Here is a 15,287-nt window from a genome sequence, read left to right as displayed (position 1 = left end):
AGTTCCCTCTTCTTTCAAACAGTTCCAGCAAACGGAATCTTGTTTTAGTTTGGCTTTCCACATGCGAAATGGGGTCCATATTGCATTCCACATAACAAAGAGCATTGACTGTGAAACTCTAGAAGATAAAAGTGGGCGGTTTGTTGAAGACCAAAAGAGTTCCCAGTCAATGTCCGAGAGCGGAATGGTTAATATATTATCCCAGTGTTTCATAGCATGATATGAAAAAGTAAAGGATTGATCTCTTAGAATATTATAGAAAAAAGATATAGCTTTTCCTTTTGATAGAGACCACGAAGACCAGTGGTATATAGTATTTTTGGAAGTCATAAAGTCATATTGTATATACACAGAAGATAGTATTTCACTGAGTAAAATCCATTGTGGATAAGCAGAGGATGGTAGCAGGTATGTGGAACAAAGTATATCAAAAGGAATTGTCGTATTAAGAGTAAATAGTTGATGAACAAACCATATACCTGCCCGCTGCCACCGTTTCCATGAAAGGGATTTGCCTTGGTTTTGTATTTTGGGATTATTCCAAAGGGATATGAGTGGGCTAATCCTAACTGAGATTTCGGCTATATCATCTAAGTGATGGAGAGCATGCTGCGTTGAAATGAAAAGAGGATATTTTCTCAAGTGTCTGGGTATTGATATCGTTAGTAAGCAAGAGATGTGAAGAGGTTTGCATAAAAAACATTCCATTTCAAACCAAGTAGGAGGGTCTTGAGAAAAGGAGTCATTAACCCAGTAGGCTCCATATTTAGCTAATGAAGCAATATAATAGTGGTAGAAATCAGGGAAGTTAAGACCACCGTTAATTTTAGAGGCCTTCAGCTTGGCTAGAGCAATTCGAGGTTTTTTCTTGTTCCATATAAATTCAGATAGCTTCTTATTTAGCCAATGGAAAAATGATTTTTGGCATAAAAGAGGGAGCATTGAGAGAATGTAATTAATTTTAGGTGCTAGGGTCATTTTGATGGATGATATCCTGCCCCACCAAGACAAGTATAGTGGAGACCACCGAGATGTAGTGTTAAGAACTAAGTTTTTGATTTTGGATATATTAAGATTTTGAGCAAGGACTGGATCTTTGTGTATTAAAATCCCCAAATATTTCACAGCTTCATTTGACCATGTGAATGGAAAGTTAGTCAAGTCTGATTGGAGAATGTTATTGTTCAGAGGAAAGATTTCTGATTTCTCCCAATTGACAGAGTATCCTGAGAAGCAGGAGTATTGTTTGATGATGTGTATAAGATGAGGAAGAGAAGATTGAGGGTTCCTAAGAAAAATTAATACATCATCAGCATAGGCTGCTAATTTGAAGTCTCGGTTTAAGGAGGGGATACCGTTAATTAGTGGGCTTTGTCTAATAGCAGAAAGAAGAGGTTCCAACACTAAATTGAAAAGTAGTGGTGAGAGAGGACAGCCCTGCCTAGTGCCTCTGTGAAGGGGAAATTTATTGGATAAAGAATTGTTAATTAGAATACGAGCGGTAGGACTGTGATAGAATGTTTCTATCCATTTCGTGAAAAATGAGCCAAAATTATACCATTTTAGGACATAGAAAAGAAAAGGCCATTCCACTCGATCAAAGGCTTTTTCAGCGTCTATAGCTAGGCCTATTATTGGGTCTGTCAGTGTTTTAGCGTGAGCATTTATATGGTGAAAGAGGCGCAGATTATCTCCTATATATCTTTGTTTAATAAACCCCGTTTGATCTTTATGTATAAGATGTGGGATCGCTTTGGTGAGTCTTAATGCAAGTAATTTTGCCATTATTTTATAATTGGGCTCAAGAAATTTCAAAAATGGTCACTGCGGCCCTGGAAGATAAATTTCTTAAATTACAATTGGCTGTAGACTGTATTAACGATCGTTTTGAAGCACATGCTGGACGAATTGCAGCAGTGGAGCAAAGGGTGTCTGAAAATGAAGATGCAACTTTGCAAGATCGCGAAAATGTAATTGCATTGCAAAATCAAGTAGCATCACTGACAACACGTTTGGATGACCAGGAGAATCGACAACGCCGCAACAATCTACGAGTTATAGGGCTACCTGATCTCCGTACTGATCAAGATCTATACCAATTCTTTCAACTTTGGCTCCCAAAACAACTTGGCCTAGTGACCCCTGAGACTGGTTTTCTATGCGAACGGGCTCACCGCTTGGGACAACGTACAAAAAATAACAACCACTCGCGAACAGCTATTGCTAGATATATCAACTGGAAAGACAAAGAGCTCATCATACAAGCCTTTCGGAAAAAAGGTCGACTTGAATATGAAGGTCAAAAATTACTATTATTTAACGACTACTCCCTACATGTATCCAACCTTCGCAAGACAATGGTGCCACTATGTTCCACGCTTCATCGTCGTGGAGTGAGATTTGCACTTGTGTATCCGGCGTCTTTACGCATATGGAGAGATGGGAAACCACACACATTCACAGACAAAATAACCGTACAACTATTTATAGACTCTATGCCTGAGACTATGATCAATAATACCCCAATGACTTAATTTTACTTGATACCATACAGTTTGTTTTGAGGTCTTTGTTCGATTAAATCAATCCCATTTTAGTTATCTTAGTCTGAACCAATAAGCTCTTATCTTAATATGCTATGTAATGAAATACATACTTTGTATAGCCTAATAAGTTAAGCACACTAATCTCACATTCTATATTACCGATTAGGTGTGGATTTTGTTAGATGCTTTACGTGTGTCATTCTATGCTCATAGGAGCATCTTTAAAATACTTCAAGATAAGCATAATAGTTTGGTATAATTCCTTTCTGACCACATATTATGCTGTTATTACTGATTTCTTCTTTTTTATTTCAATATTTTTTCTACCTTTCTTCTTAGACAGGAGTGTCTACTTAATCTCAATATTATATCAATCATTCTTTCTCGACAAATGTGATATACTGCATATTTCTCCACTGCATATCATATATTATGGCTGACCTACATGTCTTTTCCTTTAATGTGAATGGCCTAAATCATCCCATTAAAAGAAAAAAGATATCTAATTATGTGTCCAACAAACATCCAGATGTAATTTTCTTACAAGAAACCCACCTCCCATCTGCTGCCGCCACGAAATTTCAACTAAAGGGATATTCCGCTCATATATATTCCCCTGCAACTCATCAAAAGAAAAATGGTGTTTCAATCTTTCTTAAAGATAATCTCTCTCCCACTATTCATTCAATTAAAACAGACACGGAGGGAAGATGGTGTCTGGTACATGCTGCATTGCATTCAAAGGATTTTGTTCTTCTCAATATATATGGCCCGGTTAAAGATCACCCGGACTTTTTTAGAGACATTCAGTTAGCGCTAATTGAATTCAGTTCTTGTTCTCTAATATTGGGAGGGGACTTTAATCAAATCCAAGACTTGTATATTGATAGATCTTCTTCTTGTAAACCATCCAAATCCAAATCTTTCACAGCTCTTCAAGCTCTAAAAAATGCCTTCTCCCTTGTAGATCCTTGGCGATTACTTTACCCGAAAGGTAGAGAATACTCACATTTTTCACCACCACATAATACATACTCGAGAATTGATTTCTTTCTCATATCCTCTTCACTCATTCAAGACCTCACTAATACTATTATCCATCCAATCTCTCTTACGGACCATGCTGCCATTTCTTTATACACCTCTATTTCGGCTCCACGTAAAGAATCTCCATCTTGGCGGCTAAACAACGCCCTACTCTTAGATGAAGAAACTGTTGAAAAAATCAATTCATTCACAGTAGAATTCTTTGAAAATAACTCTAAAGATCCTGAAATTTGTCCTTCCATAATCTGGGAAGCTTACAAAGCAACCCTTAGAGGTGAACTGATAAAAATTGCCTCTTGGAAAAAAAAACAGTCCATGAAAAAGGAAAAAGAATTAGAAAACTCTATTAAAACACTAGAACTACAACATATGTCTAATCATTTACATGACCCAACTATTCTCCAAAGTATCCAAAAACTTAAATATGAATATAATACTCTAGTTTCATGCACAGCCAGACGAGATATCTTCATCTCTAATTCTGGCCATTATATGGGTGATAATCTTATGGGTCGTCCTTTAGCCAGATATCTTAAAATTAAATCTAAAAGACTATATATCACATCTATCCAAAATTCATTAGGACAATTAGTCAAAACCAGATCTTCAATTTCTTCTCAATTCGAAAATTTTTATACTTCATTATACAAATCTGAATCTACGGCTCCTGAATCAGATATAGACTCTTTTCTCTCCTCCTTATCTCACCCGACCATATCGGACCCTGTTAAATTGGAACTAGATTCTCCGATAACCACAACAGAAATAGAAACTGCTATATCTTCCCTACCGACTGGGAAAGCCCCTGGTCCAGATGGTTTCACTAACGAATTTTATAAACAATTTCGAAACATCTTAGCTCCTCATCTACTTACATACTATAATTTCCTTCATTCCAATCCAGATAAACAATTTAATTTCACTGAAGCCACCATTGTAGTAATTCCTAAACCTGACAGAGACGCCACCTTGGTTAAAAACTTCCGACCTATATCTCTCCTCAAGAACCAGAAGCTCATATGACCCAATTGAGACCCGAAGGAATGAGTCCAAGAAATCCAACACACCTCTCCAATAAGAACCTAGAGCATCACATTCTACCAACATATGAAGCAGTGAACCCCTCACACATTTGCATTTCATACATTCTTCCTCTTCCCATAGACCAGCCTGTTCCCCCTGAGATTGTAATATGTTGGCCCTAAGAAGTATTTTGTATTGCAATTCCTGTAGCTGGGCATTCCACAAACATAAAAATATTTGGGCAAAGGAGTCCCACAGAAACTTGTCTGTGACCTCAGTGCCCAGATCAACAGACTACTGCCTGGCCAAACATCCTAGATGAGAGAGCTTTTTCACCTCCCAGCCTACCCCATACCAGAAGGAGACTGAGTTATGAGTAAATAGGAGTTGGAGAAAGATATTGTCAATGTGCAGGAATGATCCCCCTTCGGAATGACTGCAATATTTTTGGTGGTAAAAATGCCTTAATTTAAGGTATGTGAAATAAGGCATAGTATCTACCTCCCATCCCTTCAGAGATCTTCATACGCAGGAAAGCCACCCCGGCTAAGCTGTGCACAGTGTTCCAAGTACAGTCCCTCCCATAGCGCTCCCTAATGTGTTTGCTGCCCTCCAATGTGGGAGGGAATTCCAGATTATGGTGAATAGGAGTCATAGCCCAGTTTTCTACAGTATCCCCTACATCCTGGTATCACCACTTCCAGGTGCTCGACAGGGCTCTAAAATATGGATTTGGCATGTTAGGTGACTTCTGGAACCATTTTCTACCCCCAAGCATGTCATAGGGTCATATGGGGTGGTCCAGTGGGTGATTAAACCTTAGGGTACACACCATGTTCCCCCATGTGTAATTCAAGTATCCATCTCATGAGCGAGGCCACGTTGTAAAGAAAATCACATGTCCCCGCGATCCCTCCCCTGGACCAGCTTCCAGAAACTAATCCCTACTTGATTGTCATGGGTGTGTTTTATTTATGCATCTCTGTATGCTTTGTACCCAATTTATTATTATGTATAGCGCTTAGAAAGTTTTATAAGCATTTTAATCAAATTTTAAATAAACTTTAAATTGTAAGCAGCAGCAAAAAGAGCATCTTCGCCTTCTCTTAGTGAGGATATTTCTCTGCCTCTAAAAAATATGCCTCAGTTGTCTACAGAGCCCCTATCAGATATTAGCTCTTTGACTCCTGTGGCACATTATTTTTCAAAACTGTATGAAGGAGATGCTGCCTTTGTCTCTCAGCCTTCCTCCTCTTGACTTGTGGCTGAGGTAGCTTCACACTGTTTACACTGTAATATTAAGCAACCTGATCCATCAACTGCCCCACACTTCCTCAGAATCCACTCCATCTTCTGATCTTTCAGGAGCAGTACATCAGTCTCCTCTCCTTGGGGAAAATGATTTATTGCATAATGACCACTATATGCGATCCCCAAGGATTACAATTGTTAATCCACAATACACAGAGTCAAGAATAGGAATAAAGGAATAATACTGCACCACATGAAAGATTCTCAGAAAGAATTCCTACAGCCAACTATACAGCAAGACAACTATTTATTTTTAGCTTAGTAATCCTAATTCTGTTTGGTCCTCAAAAAAAGAAAAGGAAATGATACTCCCAGGGCAAGAACTCTTATCCCCTCTTTTACTAAGGTGTGCTAATGATTAATACAGGCTAAAAGCTAATGCGTCCATAGACTAACATGCATGCGCTAATCGGTTAGCACACCTTAGTAAAAGAGGGCCTTAGTTTATACACCAAATATTAATGTTTCCCTTTTTTCAATCATTATAGAAAAATCAGATAAATCTGATTACTGCTCATTCATATGTCATAAGTGACCACTAGCGTCAGCCTCTGTGTAACTAACCCCCTGTTTTACTAAGGTGTGCTAAGCATTTTAGCGCATTTAGCGAGCGTTAAATCTACACACGTGCTAACCATAGACTAACATGCATGTCTTAGTGTTTAGCACGTGGTTACCGTGTGCTAATATTTTCCACATGCTATAAAGCATAGCACACCTTAGGAAAAGGTGCCCTAAGTCTAATTCAGTCTCCAGGGTATCCATCACATTTTTGCACATATTGCTCTCCTTTGCCAAGGTCTCTTGCAGACTTTTCAGGAAAGGATGTACAGGTGATAAATTATCTTCAGCTATTCCTACATATCTCTAAAATATTTTTGAACCAAATCTAATAGTGCAAGTAGGGATGACACAAGACCTTAATAAAGGTAGTAATAGCCTGAAAGGAAGGCACTCTATTTGCCTGAGAGGACACCTGTTGCAGGAAACTTGTACATGGCTGTGAACTATTATGCCAGCTAAGCGGTATACTAAAAAGTTTCTTATAATGTCACCAAGAACCCATAGCATTGCTGTTTGTAGCTACCCATAGAAGATATAGCCATCATTTTAATGATGATACTGAACTGAATGAATACTTCTGCTCAGTCTTCACCTGCGAGGCATCGGGACACGGTCCACAGTTGAAGGCAAAGCAAAACACTGAAGACCCATTTCAGAATTTTGAGTTCATACCAGGAGACGTTTACAGTGAACTGACGAGACTCAAGGTGAACAAAGCCATGGGACCGGACAAATTACACCCAAGAATGCTCAGAGAGTTGAGAGATGTCCTGGCGGAACCGTTAGCCGTGCTCTTCAATCTCTCACTAAATACGAGGAAAGTTCCCTTGGACTGGAAAACAGCTAACATCGTTCCTCTGCATAAAAATGGTTGCAGGGCAGAGGCTGCGAATTATAGACCGGTGAGTCTCACATCGATCATGTGTAAACTCATGAAAACACTAATTAAACATAAATTAGACACGATCTTGAATGAGGGGAGTCTGCGGGAACCCAGTCAACATGGATTCACCAAGGGTAGGTCCTGCCAATCCAATCTCATCAGCTTCTTTGACTGAGTAACAAGAAGTCTGGATTTGGGAGAGTCTTTGGACGTTGTGTACCTGGACTTCAGCAAAGCTTTTGACAGCGTCCCACACTGCAGGCTGCTGAGCAAGAAGAAATCGATGGAGTTAGGAGAGACACTAACTGCATGGGTCAATGATTGGCTAAGTGGCAGACTTCAGAGGGTGGTGGTTAACGGTACCCTCTCTAACACATCGGAGGTGACCAGCGGAGTGCTGCATGGCTGTCCTGGGTCCACTCCTTTTCAACATATTCATAGGGAATCTGACTCAAGGGCTGCAGGGTAAAGTAACATTATTTGCTGATGATGCCAAACTATGTAATATAGTAAGTGAATGCAATATATAGGGCACTATGGCACAGGATACTATGGCGCAGGACCTGCTTACATTAGAAAGTTGGTCCTCGACCTGGCAGCTGGGCTTCACGCCAAGAAATGTAAGGTCATGCAACTCGGAAGCGGAAATCCATGCAGAGTTTACACCTTGAATGGAGAAACTTTAACCAGGACTACAGTAGAACGAGATTTAGGAGTAATCATCAGTGCAGACATAAAAACTGCCACTCAAGTGGAGAAAGCTTAATCTAAGGCACAGCAGATGATGGGTTGTATAAAGAGAAGTTTTGACAGCCAGAAGCCTGAAGTCATAATGCCGTTGTACAGAACCATGGTGAGACCTCATCTGGAATACTCTGTGCAATTCTGGAGGCCACATTACCGTAAAAATGTGCTCAGAATCGAATTGGTTCAGCGGATGGCCACCAGGATGGTCTCGGGGCTCAAGGGTCTCTCGTACGAAGAAAGACTGAACAAATTGCAGCTCTACACTCTCGAAGAACATAAGGAGAGGGGGAGACATGATTGAGACTTTTAAGTACATCACGGGACGTGTCGAGGTTTAAGATAATATTTTCTTTCTCAAAGGACCCTCAGCCACAAGAGGGCATCCGCTCAAACTCAGGGGAGGTAAATTTCATGGAGATGCCATGAAGTATTTCTTCATGGAAAGAGTGATTGATCATTGGAACAAGCTTCCAGTGCAGGTGATCGAGGCCAGCAGCATCCCAGACTTTAAGAATAAATGGGATACCTATGTGGGATCCCTACGAGGGTCAAGTCAAGGAATAGGGTCGCTAGGGTATAGACTTGAAGGAGCGGGTCAGTAGTGGTGGTAGTAGTCTTAAAAGGGGGTCAGTAGACTTAAAGGGGTGGGTCAGTAGAGTGGGCAGACTTGATGGGCTATAGCCCTTTTCTGCCGTCTTCTTTCTATGTTTCTATGTTTCTAACTGCATAAAAGCTGGACAGGAAAAAGAACCAACATCCTGTTGTCATATAGCTTCGGGACAAACAGGCTTTTGGGGAACATTTAGCTATTTTGCTGTGCTTGTTAGAGTAATAGGATAAATTAAGCTTGTTGTTTTCCCTATATTTGTGATGTAACAACTTCTGTCTTAATAAGGGCTCAAAGGGTTGCTTGTAATATTATAATTTTGTCTAGAATGTTATACTGACATTTGTTTTATTTTAGTTTCTTGTGGAATTCTACATGCAATTAAAAAAACTGGGCATTTGGGGGGATGTTCCAGGGTCAGAGCTAGCACTTGGCCAGGTTAGTGCTGACATTTGGGACTTAAACAGCCAAGTTAACTGCAGAAGTAGGAGCTCATAAAAGTCAGTTCTCTCTTTATGCGGTCCCTCATGGCTGGTTAAGAGCTGAATATTGCATTTAACCAGCACTACAAATCCATAAATTTAATCCTAGCTTCAGAATGTGGTACAGCATTAAATTTCCAGGTTTAACGCTGGTGGCAGTCAGCAAAATGCAGATCACTGCAAGCCTATGTTTCTGAAAATAACATTCCTCTAACAAAGGATGTTTGGGTGTTCCCCAAAAATCTGTTGAAGGCAATGCAGGTGCCCAAAATACAGCAGCACGGATAGTGGGAGGATGCTCTTGAGAACATATAACCCCAATTTTGAAACAACTACTTTGGTTACCTATTGAGTTCAGAATAGTTCAACTTCAGTTGTACTGGCCACTAAATTACATCTATATCAACCATCAAGAGCTTCGAGGTTGGTGGGAATAGCATTGTTGAACGTTCCTTTTTTAAAAATGGCGAGGTTGGAAGATTATAGTGCTTCAATATTTTACATCATGGGTCTGAAGTTACGGATTATGTTACCAGCCTATTTAAGGTTAGTGAAGGATATGAAAGCCTTTAAAAGTGGCCTAAAAACCAAGTTGTTTGAGAAGGCTTATTCATTTCAAGGTTGAGAATGGAGATGGTTGGCTTTGTGGTGATGCCATGGGATGATTAACGCTGATGTGCATTATGATGTGGAATTGTCATTTTTTGAAATATAATAACTAGCAGATATTATATTTAGCAGATTAAGCTGTTTACGCTTTGTCTATGTTAGTAATTTTATTGTTGATTTTAATTACGTATGCATTAAGGCCATATTCTGCAAACAGCACAGTAATCAGCGGCCACCTTAAAAAACACAACCTATCGTATGTCAATCACCCTACACCACCAATTGCAGAATCACGGCTAATGTCAAAGGTAGGTGCTGGAAATATAGGCCAAGGCTTTGTAGGACTACATTTCCAGTGCCTACCTTTGATGAGAATCGTGTCTATAGCGACACCTCACAGTGCCAGCTTAAGCCATGCCTACTTTGACCTTATGTGCCATTAGGCATCTCTGTAGAGATGATTACAGCATCCTTTTTTTGCAGGCACCTACTTTTTAAATAACTTTAATAGGTTTTAAACAACGCGGTCAATTACCATGCCAATTAACACCAATTAAAACAATTAAGCTAGGCATGAGTGGGGCACCTACTGCTGCCTATCCTGAGGTGCAATTTAGTGAATTTGGGCCTAAGTGTACACAACCTTGAATATTATAGAGGTGGTATAGGAATATATTAAATCAAATTAAATTAAAAGTCTCTTTTATGAATTCATGCAAGTGAGTGTTGTGTGACAAATGCACTGAAGCCCTTTAAATCCCTATCGGCTTTGGTGCATTTGCCGTGCTGGCCCATGCTAATTTGTTTGATAAAAGTAGCCCTAAATCAAATTACCTTCCATGGCAAAATATCCAAAAATCTCTCCCTTTCTCCATTCCATAGGGTAGTATTTCCAAAACTAGAAGTGACCATGGCCTGCAGTGCGTGTGCCAGGGCGTACACAGCATTGTATACATTATAGCTGCTCCCAGAGTTTATGATGTGACAATGTCTGAGACTGCCTTTTGTTTCATTTCTGCTGCAGGATCTTTGGATTCTCTTGGGGCAATGTTTGTTACACAGGTCATCCCACCACACCCTTGTAAAATAATTACTTGGAAGCCGGGCAAGATTCACCTCACGGATAAATTTATAAAAGTTTGGAATATTCTTCTTTCTTACAGTGAAAACTAAAGTATTTTTCCTACGAACTATTAAGGGTACGATAAATTCCAACTCAACAATAGCAATCCAAATCATTGCAGCTGCTTTCCAGATGTGTATTTGCATATAAAGCTCTATGTGATCACTATGATAATAGAAAATAATCACTTTAGTTGAAGATGATTCGATGATCCGTAAAATATTTTTGATAGTTTTAGAAATTAGATGATTGGATTGGTTTAAGGTTTCTATGAATTCAATGCAACCTCCACTCCGTTCAATCCCTTCTTTAAGGATCTGCACAGTCTTCATGTTGTTTTCATCATCAGATGCAATGATACCAACCCAGGTCCAGCCAAAATGCTTCAGTAACCTGACTATCCCAGCACAAAGGTGTAGCTCACTGGGGACAGTCCGGTAGAAATTAGGAAACTTTACCGTGTCACTCATGAAAAGATTCCCTGAGGTGTAACTGATCTGTTGAAAAATAAAAAGAATGAATTCATCACCATCTTTGTCATGTTAAATTATGTTTCATTCACTTGTCAAATATTTAGAAGATGATTGTAATGTTAAGTGGAAGTGTGGCCTACTTGTTAGAGCTCCTGCCTCAGCACCCTGAGGTTGTGAGTTTGATCCCAGCCTTCTCCTTGTGACTCTGGGAAAGTCACTTAAGCCCTCCATTGCTCATGTACCAAACTTTGTTTTTGAGCCTGCCTGGATAGATAGGGGAAATGTATCGTAAACTGCTTTTTGTAAATCTCTTCATGAGAAAAAGTATGAGATGACAAAATCAGCTAGATTGAGGTAGCAGAAGAGGTGTACTAAATTCTCAGGGAGAGAGAGCAGAGTAAAGGGGCTGTTGAGAGAAAATATTTTCTCCATTTCATATTCTGGTTGCTTTTTTTTTTTAAGTCAATCACGCAAAAGCACAATTTAAAGAGAATGGTGTGTGCTAGTTTCTTTCTCAAGTTTCCCTCTAAATGATTAGTTACATTGTCAAATACTAAATATGAATTCTTTGAACCAGATCAGATAGAAAGAGTAATATTACAGTAGACGTGGAAGCTAATGTTGGCCCATCAGGTCTGGGTTAATTTACCAAGAATTGAATGATAGGTTGTGACTGGTTTCTATGATGGGTGATTTTTGTTTCCTTTTCTACCCCCTTTTCCTAAACCGCAGGTAGGGTGTCTACTAGTGCTGCTCGATTCAGGAAAAAAAAATTAGATTCGATTCAATTCTGCCTATTGAATTGGTTTTTTGATTCGATTCTATTTTCCCGCCCAATTGGGTGTTGTTGTTTTTTTTTTTTTTCAAACATCCTGGTAGGTTTATTTTATAGCTTCTTCACCCCCTTTGGCTTCTCCTAACCACACTGGTGCTGTGGTGTAAACAAAATAAAGAAATAAAAAGGACTTTTCCTCTCTCTGTTAAATCCTAGCTCACGTTTGCGGTCTAAAACCAGCTCTGGCCGGATATACTTTTCAAATCTGACATATTGCAATCATAAAACAGAAAAAAATTAATTTTTCTACCTTTTGTTGTCTGGTCAATATTCAAATCTTGTTGGTCCCAGGCTCTGGTTGTCTTTTGCTGTTCTAACATAGAAAAATTCAAAAGTAAATTGAAAACTTTTCTCTTCAATGATGCATTTATAAATTAATTATAACTTGATTTTCAAAAAATCAGAAATCATTTTTTTTCTCTTTTTTCCATCACCCTACCCTCCCTTATGTACTTTCCCTATATGTCTCTCCAGACTTTTAATACAATGTAAATTCTCCCCCCAATTCCTTATGTTTCCAATTTTGTTGCATTTGTCTTAAGTTGAGTTTGTTTTATTTATTGTAGTAATAATTTTAACAATGTAATTTTATCAAAATGTACATCGCTTTGAATTCAGATAAAGCGATTAATCAAATTTTTATTAAACTTGAAACTTGAAACTTCTTAAATGTTCTTTTTCTTTCTATGGCATTGTATATTACGGTGTCTTGTGTATAAGGTAAGTGAGATTTGTGCTTTGTTCTGGTCAGCCAGGCACTAAGGATCCTCCCCTTCCTAAGAACATAGAAACATAGAAACATAAGAACATAAGAACATAAGAACATAAGCAGTGCCTCCGCCGGGTCAGACCATAGGTCCATCTAGCCCAGCAGTCCGCTCCCGCGGCGGCCCAAACAGGTCATGACCTGTCTAAATCATCCGAAGGGGCCCCCATGCCACCTTGGTTTCCTGATGAGTCCTATCTTCCCATCGAAGTCCTAGCCCTCCGGTCTTGCACATGCACGACCTGGTTGGGTTTCTATACTTTCTCAGTATCCCACGATCCCTTTATCCCCCAGGAATCTGTCCAGTCTCCGTTTGAATCCCTGTACCGTACTCTGCCCGATCACTTCCTCCGGTAGCGCATTCCAAGTGTCCATGACCCTTTGGGTGAAGAAAAACTTCCTTGCATAGAAACATAGAAAGATGACGGCAGATAAGGGCTACAGCCCATCAAGTCTGCCCATACCATTGACCCCCTTTTAAGTCTACTGGCCCCCTTAACTCTACTGACCTGCTCTATTAAGTCTATATCCTAGCGACCCTATTTATTGGTATGACTCCCGCAGTGATCCCACATAGGTATCCCATTTGTTCTTGAAGTCTGGGATACTGCGGGCCTCGATCACCTGAACTGGAAGCTTGTTCCAATGCTCTATCACTCGTTCCGTGAAGAAGTACTTCCTGACGTCTCCACGAAACTTCCCTCCCCTGAGTTTGAGCGGATGTCCTCTTGTGTTCGAGGGTCCTTTGAGAAGAAAGATATCATCTTCCACCTCGACCGTCCCGTGATGTACTTAAATGTCTCAATCATGTCTCCCCTCTCCCTACGCTCCTCGAGAGTATAGAGCTGCAATTTGTTCAGTCTCTCTTCGTACAAGAGACCCTTTAGCCCCGAGACCATCCTGGTGGCCATCCGCTGAACCGACTCAATTCTGAGCACATCTTTAGAGGTAATGTGGCCTCCAAAATTGCACACAGTATTCTAGATGAGGTCTCACCATGGCTCTGTATAATGGCATCATGACCTCAGGCTTCCTGTTGACGAAACTTCTCTTGATACAACCCATCATCTGCCGTGCCTTAGATGAAGCCTTCTCCACTTGAGTAGCAGTCTTCATGTCTGCACTGATGATCACTCCCAAGTCTCGTTCTGCTGTAGTCTTGGTCAAAGTTTCTCCATTCAAGGTGTAAGTTCTGCATGGATTTCCATTTCCGAGATGCATGACCTTACATTCCTTGGCGTTGAAGCCCAGCTGCCAGACAGAGGACCAACTTTCTAAAGTACGGAGGTCCTGTACCATAGTATTCTGCAGATTGTAGCCGTTTATGATATTGCATAGTTTGGCATCATCAGCGAATAAGGTTACCTTACCTTGAAGCCCTTGAGTCAAATCCTTAATGAATATGTTGAAGAGGAGTGGACCCAGGACTGAGCCCTGCGGCACTCCGCTGGTCACTTCCGACGTTTTGGAGAGGGTACCGTTAACCATCACCCTCTGAAGTCTGCCACTTAGCCAATCTTTAACCCATGCAGTTAGTGTTACTCCTAACCCCATCGATTCCATCTTGTTCAGCAGTCTGCGGTGTGGGACACTGTCAAAAGCCTTGCTGAAGTCAAGGTATACGATGTCTAAGGACTCTCCTGAGTCCAGCCTTCTAGTTACCCAGTCAAAGAAGCTAATAAGATTGAACTGGCAGGACCTACCCTTGGTGAATCCATGTTGACTGGGGTCCCGGAGATTCCCCTCATTCAAGACCGTATCTAATTTATGCTTAATTAGTGTTTCCATGAGTTTACTCACTATTGAAGTGAGACTCACCGGTCTATAGTTCGCAGCCTCAGCCTTGCAACCCTTTTTATGCAGAGGAATGACGTTGGCTGTTTTCCAGTCCAACGGAACTTTCCCCGTGCTTAGTGAGAGATTGAAGAGCACGGCCAACGGTTCCGCCAGAACATCTCTCAATTCTCTAAGCACTTTTGGCTGTAAATTGTCCGGTCCCATGGCCTTGTTCTCCTTGAGCCTTGTCAGCTCGCTGTAGACGTCTTCAGGTGTGAACTCAAAATTCTGAAACGGGTCTTCCGCAATTTGTTTTGCCTTCAACTGTGGTCCGTGTCCCGGTGCCTCACAGGTGAAGACTGAGCAGAAATATTCATTTAGTATTTCAGCTTTTTCAGAATCCGCCACCGCGTAGTTTCCGTCCGGTCTTCTAAGGCGTACTATGCCGTCTGTGTTCCTTTTCCTATCACTAATATACCTGAAGAAAGATTTGTC

The 15,287-nt window shown here is 40.4% G+C and overlaps 1 pseudogene; it reads right to left on the bottom strand.

The window, feature by feature from the left end:
* LOC117346243 overlaps positions 1-15,287 on the bottom strand; it is a 77,024-nt pseudogene that overhangs the window by 39,064 nt on the left and 22,673 nt on the right.

The sequence above is a fragment of the Geotrypetes seraphini genome, chromosome 12 (assembly GCF_902459505.1).
Source record: "Geotrypetes seraphini chromosome 12, aGeoSer1.1, whole genome shotgun sequence".
NCBI classification, from domain to species: Eukaryota; Metazoa; Chordata; class Amphibia; order Gymnophiona; family Dermophiidae; genus Geotrypetes; species Geotrypetes seraphini.
This window is presented reverse-complemented; position numbering and strand designations above follow the sequence as displayed.